An 11,286-nucleotide genomic window follows, 5' to 3' on the forward strand; every position below is an offset into this window, starting at 1 on the left:
AAACCAGGTCCTCTGTCTCCCAGGCCCGTAGTAAGCACTTAGAAAATACTACTATTATTATTAGTATTATTTGAATCTTGTTTTATAGATGAGGTAACTGGGGCACCGAGAAGTGACTAGCCCAAGGTCACACAGCAGACGAGTGGCAGAGCTGGGAGAAAACCAGGTCTTCTGTCTCCCAGGCCCATAGTAAGCACTTAGAAAATACTACCATTATTACTAGTATTATTTGAATCTTGTTTTATAGGTGAGGTAATTGAGGCACCGAGAAGTGACTAGCCCAAGGTCACACAGCAGACGAGTGGCGGAGCCGGGAGAAAACCAGGTCCTCTGTCTCCCAGGCCCGTAGTAAGCACTTAGAAAATACTACCATTATTATTAGTATTATTTGAATCTTGTTTTATAGATGAGGTAATTGAGGCACCGAGAAGTGACTAGCCCAAGGTCACACAGCAGACGAGTGGCGGAGCCGGGAGAAAACCAGGTCCTCTGTCTCCCAGGCCCGTAGTAAGCACTTAGAAAATACTACCATTATTATTAGTATTATTAGAATCTTGTTTTATAGATGAGGTAATTGGGGCACCGAGAAGTGACTAGCCCAAGGTCACACAAAAGATGAGTGGCGGAGCCGGGAGAAAACCAGGTCCTCTGTCTCCCAGGCCCATAGTAAGCACTTAGAAAATACTACCGTTATTATTAGTATTATTTGAATCTTGTTTTATAGATGAGGTAATTGGGGCACCGAGAAGTGACTAGCCCAAGGTCACACAAAAGATGAGTGGCGGAGCCGGGAGAAAACCAGGTCCTCTGTCTCCCAGGCCCATAGTAAGCACTTAGAAAATACTACCATTATTATTAGTATTATTTGAATCTTGTTTTATAGATGAGGTAATTGGGGCACCGAGAAGTGACTAGCCCAAGGTCACACAAAAGATGAGTGGCGGAGCCGGGAGAAAACCAGGTCCTCTGTCTCCCAGGCCCATAGTAAGCACTTAGAAAATACTACCATTATTACTAGTATTATTTGAATCTTGTTTTATAGATGAGGTAATTGAGGCACCGAGAAGTGACTAGCCCAAGGTCACACAAAAGATGAGTGGCGGAGCCGGGAGAAAACCAGGTCCTCTGTCTCCCAGGCCCATAGTAAGCACTTAGAAAATACTACCATTATTACTAGTATTATTTGAATCTTGTTTTATAGATGAGGTAATTGAGGCACCGAGAAGTGACTAGCCCAAGGTCACGCCGCAGACGAGTGGCGGAGCCGGGAGAAAACCAGGTCCTCTGTCTCCCAGGCCCATAGTAAGCACTTAGAAAATACTACCATTATTATTAGTATTATTTGAATCTTGTTTTACAGATGAGGTAACTGAGGCACAGAGAAGTGACTTGCCCAAGGTCACACAGCAATCAATCAATCAATCAATCGTATTTATTGAGCGCTTACTGTGTGCCGAGCACTGTACTAAGCGCTTGGGAAGTCCAAGTTGGCAACATATAGAGACAGTCCCTACCCAACAGTGGGCTCACAGTCTAGAAGGGGGAGACAGAGAACAAAACCAAACATACTAACAAAATAAAATAAATAGAATAGATATGTACAAGTAAAATTAATAAATAAATAGAGTAATAAATATGTACAAACAAGTGGCCGAGCCGGGAGAAAAACAGGTTCTCTGACTCCCAAGCCCGGGCTGTGCTCACTAGATCACGCTGCTTCTCATGTAATCAGGTCAGACACAGCCCATGTCCCACATGGGGCTCACAGTCTTGATAATTGTAATAAATTCATTCAATCGTATTTATTGAGCGCTTACTGTGTGCAGAGCACTGGACTAAGCGCTTGGGAAGTCCAAGTTGGCAACATAGAGAGACGGTCCCTACCCAACGGTGGGCTCGCAGTCTAGAAGGGGGAGACAGACAACGAAACAAAACACATAAACCAAATAAATAGAAGAAATATGTACAAGTAAAATAGAGTAATAAATCTGTACAAACATATTCATTCATTCAATCATATTTATTGAGCGCTTACTGTGTGCAGAGCACTGGACTAAGCGCTTGGGAAGTCCAAGTTGGCAACACAGAGAGACGGTCCCTACCCAATGGTGGGCTCGCAGTCTAGGAGGGGGAGACAGACACCAAAACAAAACGTATAAACCAAATAAAATAAATAGAATAAATATGTACAAGTAAAATAAATAGAGTAATAAATCTGTACAAACATATTCATTCATTCATTCATTCAATCGTATTTATTGAGCGCTTACTGTGTGCAGAGCACTGGACTAAGCGCTTGGGAAGTCCAAGTTGGCAACATAGAGAGACGGTCCCTACCCAACGGCGGGCTCGCAGTCTAGAAGGGAGACACAGACACCAAAACAAAACATATAAACCAAATGAAATAAATAGAATAGATATGTACAAGTAAAATAAATAGAGCAATAAATCTGTACAACCATATATATCCAGGTGCTGTGGGGAGGGGAAGGAGGGAAGGCGGAGGGGATGGGGAGGGGGAGAGGAAGGAGGGGGCTCACTCTGAGAAGGCCTAATTAACAATTGTGGTACTTGTTAAGCACTCACTATGTGCCAGGCACTGTACTAAGCACTGCAGAGGATACAGGCAAATCCAGTTGGACACGGTCCCTGTCCCACGGGGGCTCCCGGTCTTAATATATACCTGTATATATGTTTGTACATATTTATTACTCTATTTATTTTACTTGTACATATCTATTCTATTGATTTTATTTTGTTAGTATGTTTGGTTTTGTTCCCTGTCTCCCCCTTTTAGACTGTGAGCCCACTGTTGGGTAGCGACCGTCTCTATATGTTGCCAACTTGTACTTCCCAAGCGCTTAGTACAGTGCTCTGCACACAGTAAGCGCTCAATAAATACGATTGATTGATTAATCCCCATTTTACAGATGAGGGAACTGAGGCCCGGAGAAGTAAAGTGACTTGCCCCGGGTCACACAGCAGACAAGTGGAGGAACCGGGATTAGATCCCAGGTCCTTCTGATTCCCGGGTCTGAGCTCTATCCACCAGGCCACACTGTTTCTGTCTACATGTTTTGTTGTCTGTCTCCCCCTTCTAGACTGTGAGCCCGTTTTTTTTTAATGGCATTTATTAAGCGCTTACTATGAGCAAAGTACTGTTCTAAGCGCTGGGGAGGTTACAAGGTGATCAGGTTGTCCCCCAGGGGGCTCACAGTCTTCATCCCCATTTTCCAGATGAGGTCACTGAGGCCCAGAGAAGTGAAGTCTTCTAGACTGTGAGCCCGCTGTTGGGTAGGGACCGTCTCTATATGTTGCCAACTTGTACTTCCCAAGCGCTTAGTACAGTGCTCTGCACACGGTAAGCGCTCAATAAATACGATTGATTGATATTGATTGAAGTGTCTTGCCCAAAGTCACACAGCTGACAAGCAGCGGAGCCGGAATTTGAACCCATGACCTCTGACTCCAAAGCCCGGGCTCCTTCCATTGGGCCACGCTGCTTCTGCTTCTACCCATTGTTGGATAGGGACCGTCTCTATCTGTTGCCGACTTGGGCTTCCCAAGTGCTTAGTACAGTGCTCTGCACATAGTAAGCGCTCAATAAATACGATTGGATGAATGAATGAATGGGCAGTGGGGCAGATGGGCAGGGCTCGGTGCCCAATCAATCAATCGTATTTATTGAGCGCTTACTGTGTGCAGAGCACGGTACTAAGCGCTTGGGAAGTATGGCATTCTATCTATTCTATTCTATTTATTTTATTCTATTCTATCTATTCTATTTATTTTATTTTGTTAGTATGTTTGGTTTTATTCTCTGTCTCCCCCTTCTAGACTGTGAGCCCGCTGTTGGGTAGGGACTGTCTCTATATGTTACCGGCTTGGACTTCCCAAGCGCTTAGTCCAGTGCTCTGCACACAGTAAGCGCTCAATAAATGCGATTGATTGATTGATTGATGGCGTCAGACCCTGGGTTGATACACTCTGCCATCTGCCCTTCGCCCCCGTGTCCCTTCCCTCCCTCCCTGGGCTCAGGAGCCAGTTGCTTTCGTATTTATTGAGCGCTTACTGCGTGCAGAGCACTGGACTAAGCGCTTGGGAGAGGGCAGTACGCTAGGCAGACACATTCCCTGCCCACAGCGAGCTGACAGTCTGGAGGAGAGGAGGCAGACATTTATATACATAAAGGAGAGATGGGGAAATAAGTGGTGTGGGGCAGGGAGGGGAGATGATGATGATGATGATGATGGCATTTATTAAGCGCTTACTATGTGCCAAGCACTGTTCTAAGCGCTGGGGACATTACAAGGTGATTAGGTTGTCCCACGGGTAGGGCTACTCCAAGGGGACCCTCCACCCCGGCTCCGAGGCAAGCGGGTGACTCTGCCAAAAATAATAATTATGGTGTCTGCAAACACTTACTATGTGCCAGGTGTTGTACTAAGCGCTGGGGTGGATGCAAGCAAATCGGGTCAGACACAGTCCTTGTCCCACGGGGGGCTCCCAGTCTTCATCCCCATTTTACAGATGAGGTAACCGAGGCCCAGAGAAGTGAAGTGACTTGCCCAGAGTCACCCAGCTGACAGTGGGTAAAGGGAGCGAGTCAGGGGGACGCAGAAGGGTTAGTATGTTTGGTTTTGTTCTCTGTCTTCCCCTTTTAGACTGTGAGCCCACTGTTGGGTAGGGACTGTCTCTATATAGTTGCCAACTTGGACTTCCCAAGCGCTTAGTACAGTGCTCTGCACACGGTAAGCGCTCAATAAATACGATTGATGATGATGATGATGGGAGAAGAGGAAAGGGGGGCTTAGTCAGGGAAGGCCTCCTGGAGGAGATGGGCCTTCAATAAGGCTTTTAAGGGAGGGGAGAGTCATTGTCTGTCAGATAATAATAATAATGATAATGGTATTTATTAAGCGTTAGGTTACAAGGTGATCAGATTTTCCCACGGGAGGCTCACAGTCTTAATCCCCATTTTACAGATGAGGGAACTGAGGCCCAGAGAAGTGAAGTGACTTGCCCAAAGTCACACAGCTGACAACTGGCAATTGACACAGATTTGAGAAGCCGCGTGGCTCAGTGGAAAGAGCCTGGGCTTGGGAGTCAGAGGTCATGGGTTCTAATCCCATGACCCCTAATCCCAGTCTAATCCTTTCTAGACTGTGAGCCCACTGCTGGGTAGGGACCATCTCCATATGTTGCCAACCTGGACTTCCCCAGCGCTTAGTACAGTGCTCTGCACACAGTAAGTGCTCAATAAATACGACTGAATGAATGAATTGAATCCCAGGTCCACCACTTGTCAGCTGGGTGACTTTGGGCAAATCACTTAACTTCTCTGTGCCTCAACTACCTCATCTGTCAAATGGGGATGAAGACCATGAGCCCCCCGTGGGACAACCTGATCACCCTGTAACCTCCCCAGTGCTTAGAACAGTGCTTTGCACAGAGTAAGCGCTTCATAAATGCCATCACTATTACTATTTTCTCTGTGCGTCAGTTACCTCGTCTGGAAAATGGGGATGAAGACCGTGAGCCCCCCCCACCATGGGACAACTTGATCACCTTGTAACTCCCTCAGCACTTAGAACAGTGCTTGGCACATAGTAAGCGCTTAATATTCATTAATTAATTCAATCGTATTTATTGAGCGCCTACTGTAAGAAGCAGCGTGGCTCAGTGGAAAGAGCACGGGCTTTGGATTCAGAGGTCATCGGTTCAAATCCCCGCTCTGCCACTGGTCAGCTGTGTGACTTTGGGCAAGTCACTTCACTTCTCTGTGCCTCAGTTACCTCATCTGGAAAATGGGGATGAAGACTGAGCACCCCACATGGGACAACCTGATTACCTTGTAAACTCCCCAGCGCTTAGAACAGTGCTGTGCACATAGTAAGCACTTCATAAATGCCATCACTATTATTTTCTCTGTGCCTCAGTTCCCTCATCTCGAAAATGGGGATGAAGACTGTGAGCCCCCCGTGGGACAACCTGATCCCCTTGTAACTCCCCGAGCGCTTAGAACAGTGCTTGGCACATAGTAAGCGCTTCATAAATGCCATCATTATTATTTTCTCTGTGCAGCAGTTCCCTCATCTGGAAAATGGGGATGAAGACCGTGAGCCCCCCGTGGGACAACCTGATCCCCTTGTAACCTCCCCAGCGCTTAGAACAGTGCTTTGCACATAGTAAGCGCTTCATAAATGCCATCACTATTATTATTTTCTCTGTGCCTCAGTTCCCTCATCTGTAAAGTGGGGATGAAGACTGTGAGCCCCACGTGGAACAACCTGACCACTGACAACCTCCCCAGCGCTTAGAACAGTGCTTGGCACATAGTAAGTGCTTAATAAATGCCATTGTTCTTATTATTATTAATAATAATAATAATATCAGACCCCATCTGATGGAGGAGGAGGAGGCAGCCATATTTCTCAGTTCTTTCTCACGAGGATAGTCAATCGGTCCACTGGGTTGGGCACATAAAGATCAGAAAATTCTGGCACTTACGCAGCTCTGCCACTTGTCTGCCAGATAATAATAATAATAATAATAATAATAATAATAATAATAATGATTTTAATCCCCATTTGACAGATAAGGTACCTGAGGCACAGAGAAGTTAAGTGACTTGCCCAAAGTCACACAGCTGAGAGTTGTCATTATCATTAATAATGATAATAATAATAATCAGAAATGCCGTGAGGCAGTCGGTGGGTGTGGAGTCAGGCCTTCAGGCAGGCGGACATGAGGCCACGCAGCGGGAATGCGTGAGTCACCCGGGCCTTGGCTCAGGCCTGTCATTCATTCCTTCCTTCATTCATCCAATCGTATTTATTAATAATGGCATTTATTAAGCACTTACTACGTGCAAAGCACTGTGCTAAGCGCTGGGGAGGTTACAATAATAATGATAGTATTTGTTAAGCGCTTACTATGTGCAAAGCACTGTTCTAAGCGCTGGGGAGCTTACAAGGTGACCAGGTTGTCCCACGGGGGGCTCCCAGTTTTAATCCCCATTTTCCAGATGAGGTCACTGAGGCCCAGAGAAGTGAAGTGACTTGCCTACAGTCACACAGCGGACGGTCGGCGGAGCCGGGATTTAGGCTGTCCCACTGGGGGCTCACGGTTTTCATCCCCATTTTCCAGATGAGGTCACTGAGGCCCAGAGAAGTGCAGTGACTTGCCCGCAGTCACACAGCGGACGGTTGGCAGAGCCGGGATTTGAACCCATGACCTCTGACTCCAAAGCCCGGGCTCTTTCCACTGAGCCACGCTGCTATCTGTTGCCAAGTTGGACTTCGCAATCGCTTAGTATAGTGCTCTGCACGCAGTAAGCGCTCAAGAAATACAACTGAATTCATTCATTCGATCGTATTTATTGAGCACTCACTGTGTGCAGGGCACTGTACTAAGCGTTTGGGAAGTACAAGAGATGGTCCCTACCCAACAGCGGGGCTCACAGTCTGAATAAGCCATGCTGCTTCTCAATTTGAGCGCCTACTGTGTGCAGAGCACTGTATTAAGCACTTGGGAAGTCCAAGTTGGCAACATATAGAGACGGTCCCTACCCAACAGTGGGCTCACAGTCTAGAAAGGGGAGACAGAGAACAAAATAAAACATATTAACAAAATAAAATAAATAGAATAGATATGCACAACTAAAATAGAGTAATAAATATGTACAAACATATATACATATATACAGGTGCTGTGGGGAAGGGAAGGAGGTAGGGCAGGGGGGATGGAGAGGGGAAGGAGGGATAAGCCATGCTGCTTCTCATTTTGAGCGCCTACTGTGTGCAGAGCACTGTACTAAGCGCTTGGGAAGTCCAAGTCGGCACCAGATACAGTCCCCGCCCACGGCGCGCTCACAGTCTATGTTGCTGACTTGTCCTTCCCAATCAATCAATCAATCAATCGTATTTATTGAGCGCTTACTGTGTGCAGAGCACTGTACTAACCGCTTGGGAAGTACAAGTTGGCAACAGATAGAGACAGTCCCTACCCAACGTCATCATCATCATCAATTGCATTTATTGAGCGCTGTGTGCAGACCACTGTACTAAGCGCTTGGGAAGTCCAAGTTGGCAACATATAGAGACGGTCCCTACCCAACAGCGGGCTCACAGTCTAAAAGGGGGAGACGGAGAATAAAACCAAACATACTAACAAAATGAAATAAATAGAATAGATATGTACAAGTCAAATAAATAGAGTAACAAATATGTACAAACATATATACAGGTGCAGTGGGGAAGGGAAGGAGGGCTCACAGTCTAAAAGGGGGAGACGGAGAACAAATCCAAACATACTAACAAAATAAAATAAATAGAATAGATATGTACAAGTAAAATAAATACATAAATAGAGTAATAAATATGTACAAACATATATACAGGTGCTGTGGGGAAGGGAAGGAGGTAAGATGGGGGGGATGGAGAGGGGGACGAGGGGGAGAGGAAGGAAGGGGCTCAGTCTGGGAAGGCCTCCTGGAGCCTTCCCAAGCGCTTAGTCCAGTGCTCTGCACACAGTAAGCGCTCAATAAATACGACTGAATGAGTGAATGAATGAGGGGAGGACGGACCACAAGACAAGGCCGTCTCTCTCTCTCCCTCTCTCCTTCCGACTTGCCCTGTCCCAAGCGCCCAGCCCAGGGCTCTCCTCATCATCATCAATCGTATTTATCATCAATCGTATTTATTGAGCGCTTACTATGTGCAGAGCACTGGACTAAGCGCTTGGGAAGTACAAATTGGCAACATCTAGAGACAGTCCCTACCCAACAGTGGGCTCACAGTCTAAAAGGGGGAGACAGAGAACAAAACCAAACATCCTAACAAAATAAAATAAATAGAATAGATATGTACAAGTAAAATAGAGTAACAAATATGTACAAACATATATACATATATACAGTGCAGTGGGGAAGGGAAGGAGGGCTCACAGTCTAAAAGGGGGAGACAGAGAACAAAACCAAACATGCTAACAAAATAAAATAAATAGAATAGACAGGTACGAGTAAAATAAATAAATAAATAGAGTAATAAATATGTACAAACATATATTCAGGTGCTGTGGGGAAGGGAAGGAGGTAAGATGCGGGGGTGGAGAGGGGAACAGGAAGGAAGGGGCTCAGTCTGGGAAGGCCTCCTGGAGCCTTCCCAAGCGCTTAGTCCAGTGCTCTGCACACAGTAAGCGCTCAATAAATACGACTGAATGAATGAATCATCATCATCATCATTAATCGTATTTATTGAGCGCTTACTATGTGCAGAGCACTGGACTAAGCGCTTGGGAAGTCCAAATTGGCAACATCTAGAGACAGTCCCTGCCCAACAGTGGGCTCACAGTCTAGAAGGGGGAGACAGAGAACAAAACCAAACATCCTAACAAAATAAAATAAATAGAATAGATAGGTACAAGTAAAATAAATAAATAGATAGAGTAATAAATATGTACAAACATATATACAGGGACTGTGGGGAAGGGAAGGAGGTAAGATGGGGGGATGGGGAGGGAGAGGAAGGAAGGGGCTCAGTCTGGGAAGGCCTCCTGGAGGAGGTGAGCTCTCAATACAGGAGGCGCTCAATCAATAAGTAAGCGCTTAATAAATGCCATCATCATCATCATCATCAATCGTATTTATTGAGCGCTTACTATGTGCAGAGCCCTGTACTAAGCGCTTGGGAAGTACAAATTGGCAACATATAGGGACAGTCCCTACCCAACAGCGGGCTCACAGTCTAAAAGGGGGAGACAGAGAACAAAACCAAACACACTAACAAAATAAAATAAATAGAATAGATAGGTACAAGTAAAATAAATAGATAGAGTAATAAATATGTACAAACATATATACAGGGACTGTGGGGAAGGGAAGGAGGTAAGATGGGGGGATGGAGAGGGAGAGGAAGGAAGGGGCTGAGTCTGGGAAGGCCTCCTGGAGGAGGTGAGCTCTCAATACAGGAGGCGCTCAATCAGTAAGTAAGCGCTTAATAAATGCCATCATAAATAGGACTGGAGGAGTGAATGAAGTAGACAGGTGGGGATACCGTCCGAATAAATAGAATTATAGGTAGATATGGGGCCGGGTTGGGGGGGGAGGGCGTCGTGGTGGCCAAGCGCCCCTCAGGCCCTGTTAGGCCCCAAGCGCGCGCGCGCCACCGCGCCCTGAGGGAAGCCCGCGCACGCGCACACGCACACACACGCGCCGCGCGCGCCCCCCTCCGCGCGCCCCCTCCCCCGGGCGCGCGCGCGGAGCGCAGCCCCCCTGGAGGACACTCGCCTGGCCGTCCGGGGCGCGCCGAGTGGGCGGGGCCCGCGCCGGCCCCTTCCGGTCCGGTGGCCATGGCAACGGGGAAAGGGGGCGGGGCCCTCAGCCTCCACAGAGGCCCGGATGTCGGGCCGTGTGACGTCACCCGGGCGGGGCCTGCACGTGGCTCCTTCACGTGCGGGGAGCGCGCGGGCCTGTGAGGGGGAGGCCGCGGTTCGTTCATTCAGTCGTATTTAACTTCCCTGGGCCTCAGTGACCTCATCTGTAAAATGGGGATGAAGACCGGGAGCCCCCCGTGGGACAACCTGATCACCTTGTAACTTCCTCAGCGCTTAGAACAGTGCTTTGCACATAGTAAGCGCTTAACAGCCATCATTTGTTCGACTGTGAGCCCACTGTTGGGTAGGGACTGTCTCTATATGTTGCCAATTTGTACTTCCCAAGCGCTTAGTACAGTGCTCTGCACATAGTAAGCGCTCAATAAATATGATTGATTGATTGATCATTATTATTCATTCATTCATTCAGTTGTATATTGAGCGCTTACTGTGGGCCCTGCCAAGATTTGCCATGAAGAACCTGGAAAAAGAAATTGTGAAATATGCCGATGAAGCAGCTGCCACAAAAATACAAATGATCAATTCTTTGGGGTTTCCAGTGATAAATAATAATAATAATAATAATGACAGCATTTATTAAGCGCTTACTACATGCAAAGCACTGTTCTAAGCGCTGGGGAGGTTACAAGGTGATCAGGGTGTCCCATGGGGGGGCTCACAGTCTTAATCCCCATTTTACAGATAAAGTATGGAACCGAAATCAATCAATCAGTCGTATTTATTGAGCGCTTACTAGGTGCAGAGCACTGTACTAAGCGCTTGGGAAGTACAAATTGGCAACATATAGAGACAGTTCCTACCCAACATTGGGCTCACAGTCTAACAAATGGTGGCATTTGTTGGGCTCACAGTCTAACAAATGATGGCATTTGTTAAGCGCTTACTATGCGC

The 11,286-nt window shown here is 46.8% G+C and overlaps 1 protein-coding gene across 1 annotated transcript in view; it reads right to left on the bottom strand.

Moving 5' to 3' along the window:
* The window catches only part of RNH1 (ribonuclease/angiogenin inhibitor 1), a 34,620-nt gene extending 24,281 nt beyond the window's left edge, over window positions 1–10,339 (bottom strand). Inside the window, exon 1 of the mRNA XM_038764324.1 lies at window positions 10,289–10,339. The gene's annotated coding sequence lies outside the window, so the exon portion shown is untranslated. The remainder of the gene's footprint in view (window positions 1–10,288) is intronic.
* Between the last annotated feature and the right edge of the window lie 947 nt (window positions 10,340–11,286).

The sequence above is a fragment of the Tachyglossus aculeatus genome, chromosome 22 (genome assembly GCF_015852505.1).
Source record: "Tachyglossus aculeatus isolate mTacAcu1 chromosome 22, mTacAcu1.pri, whole genome shotgun sequence".
In the NCBI taxonomy this organism is placed as follows: Eukaryota; Metazoa; Chordata; class Mammalia; order Monotremata; family Tachyglossidae; genus Tachyglossus; species Tachyglossus aculeatus.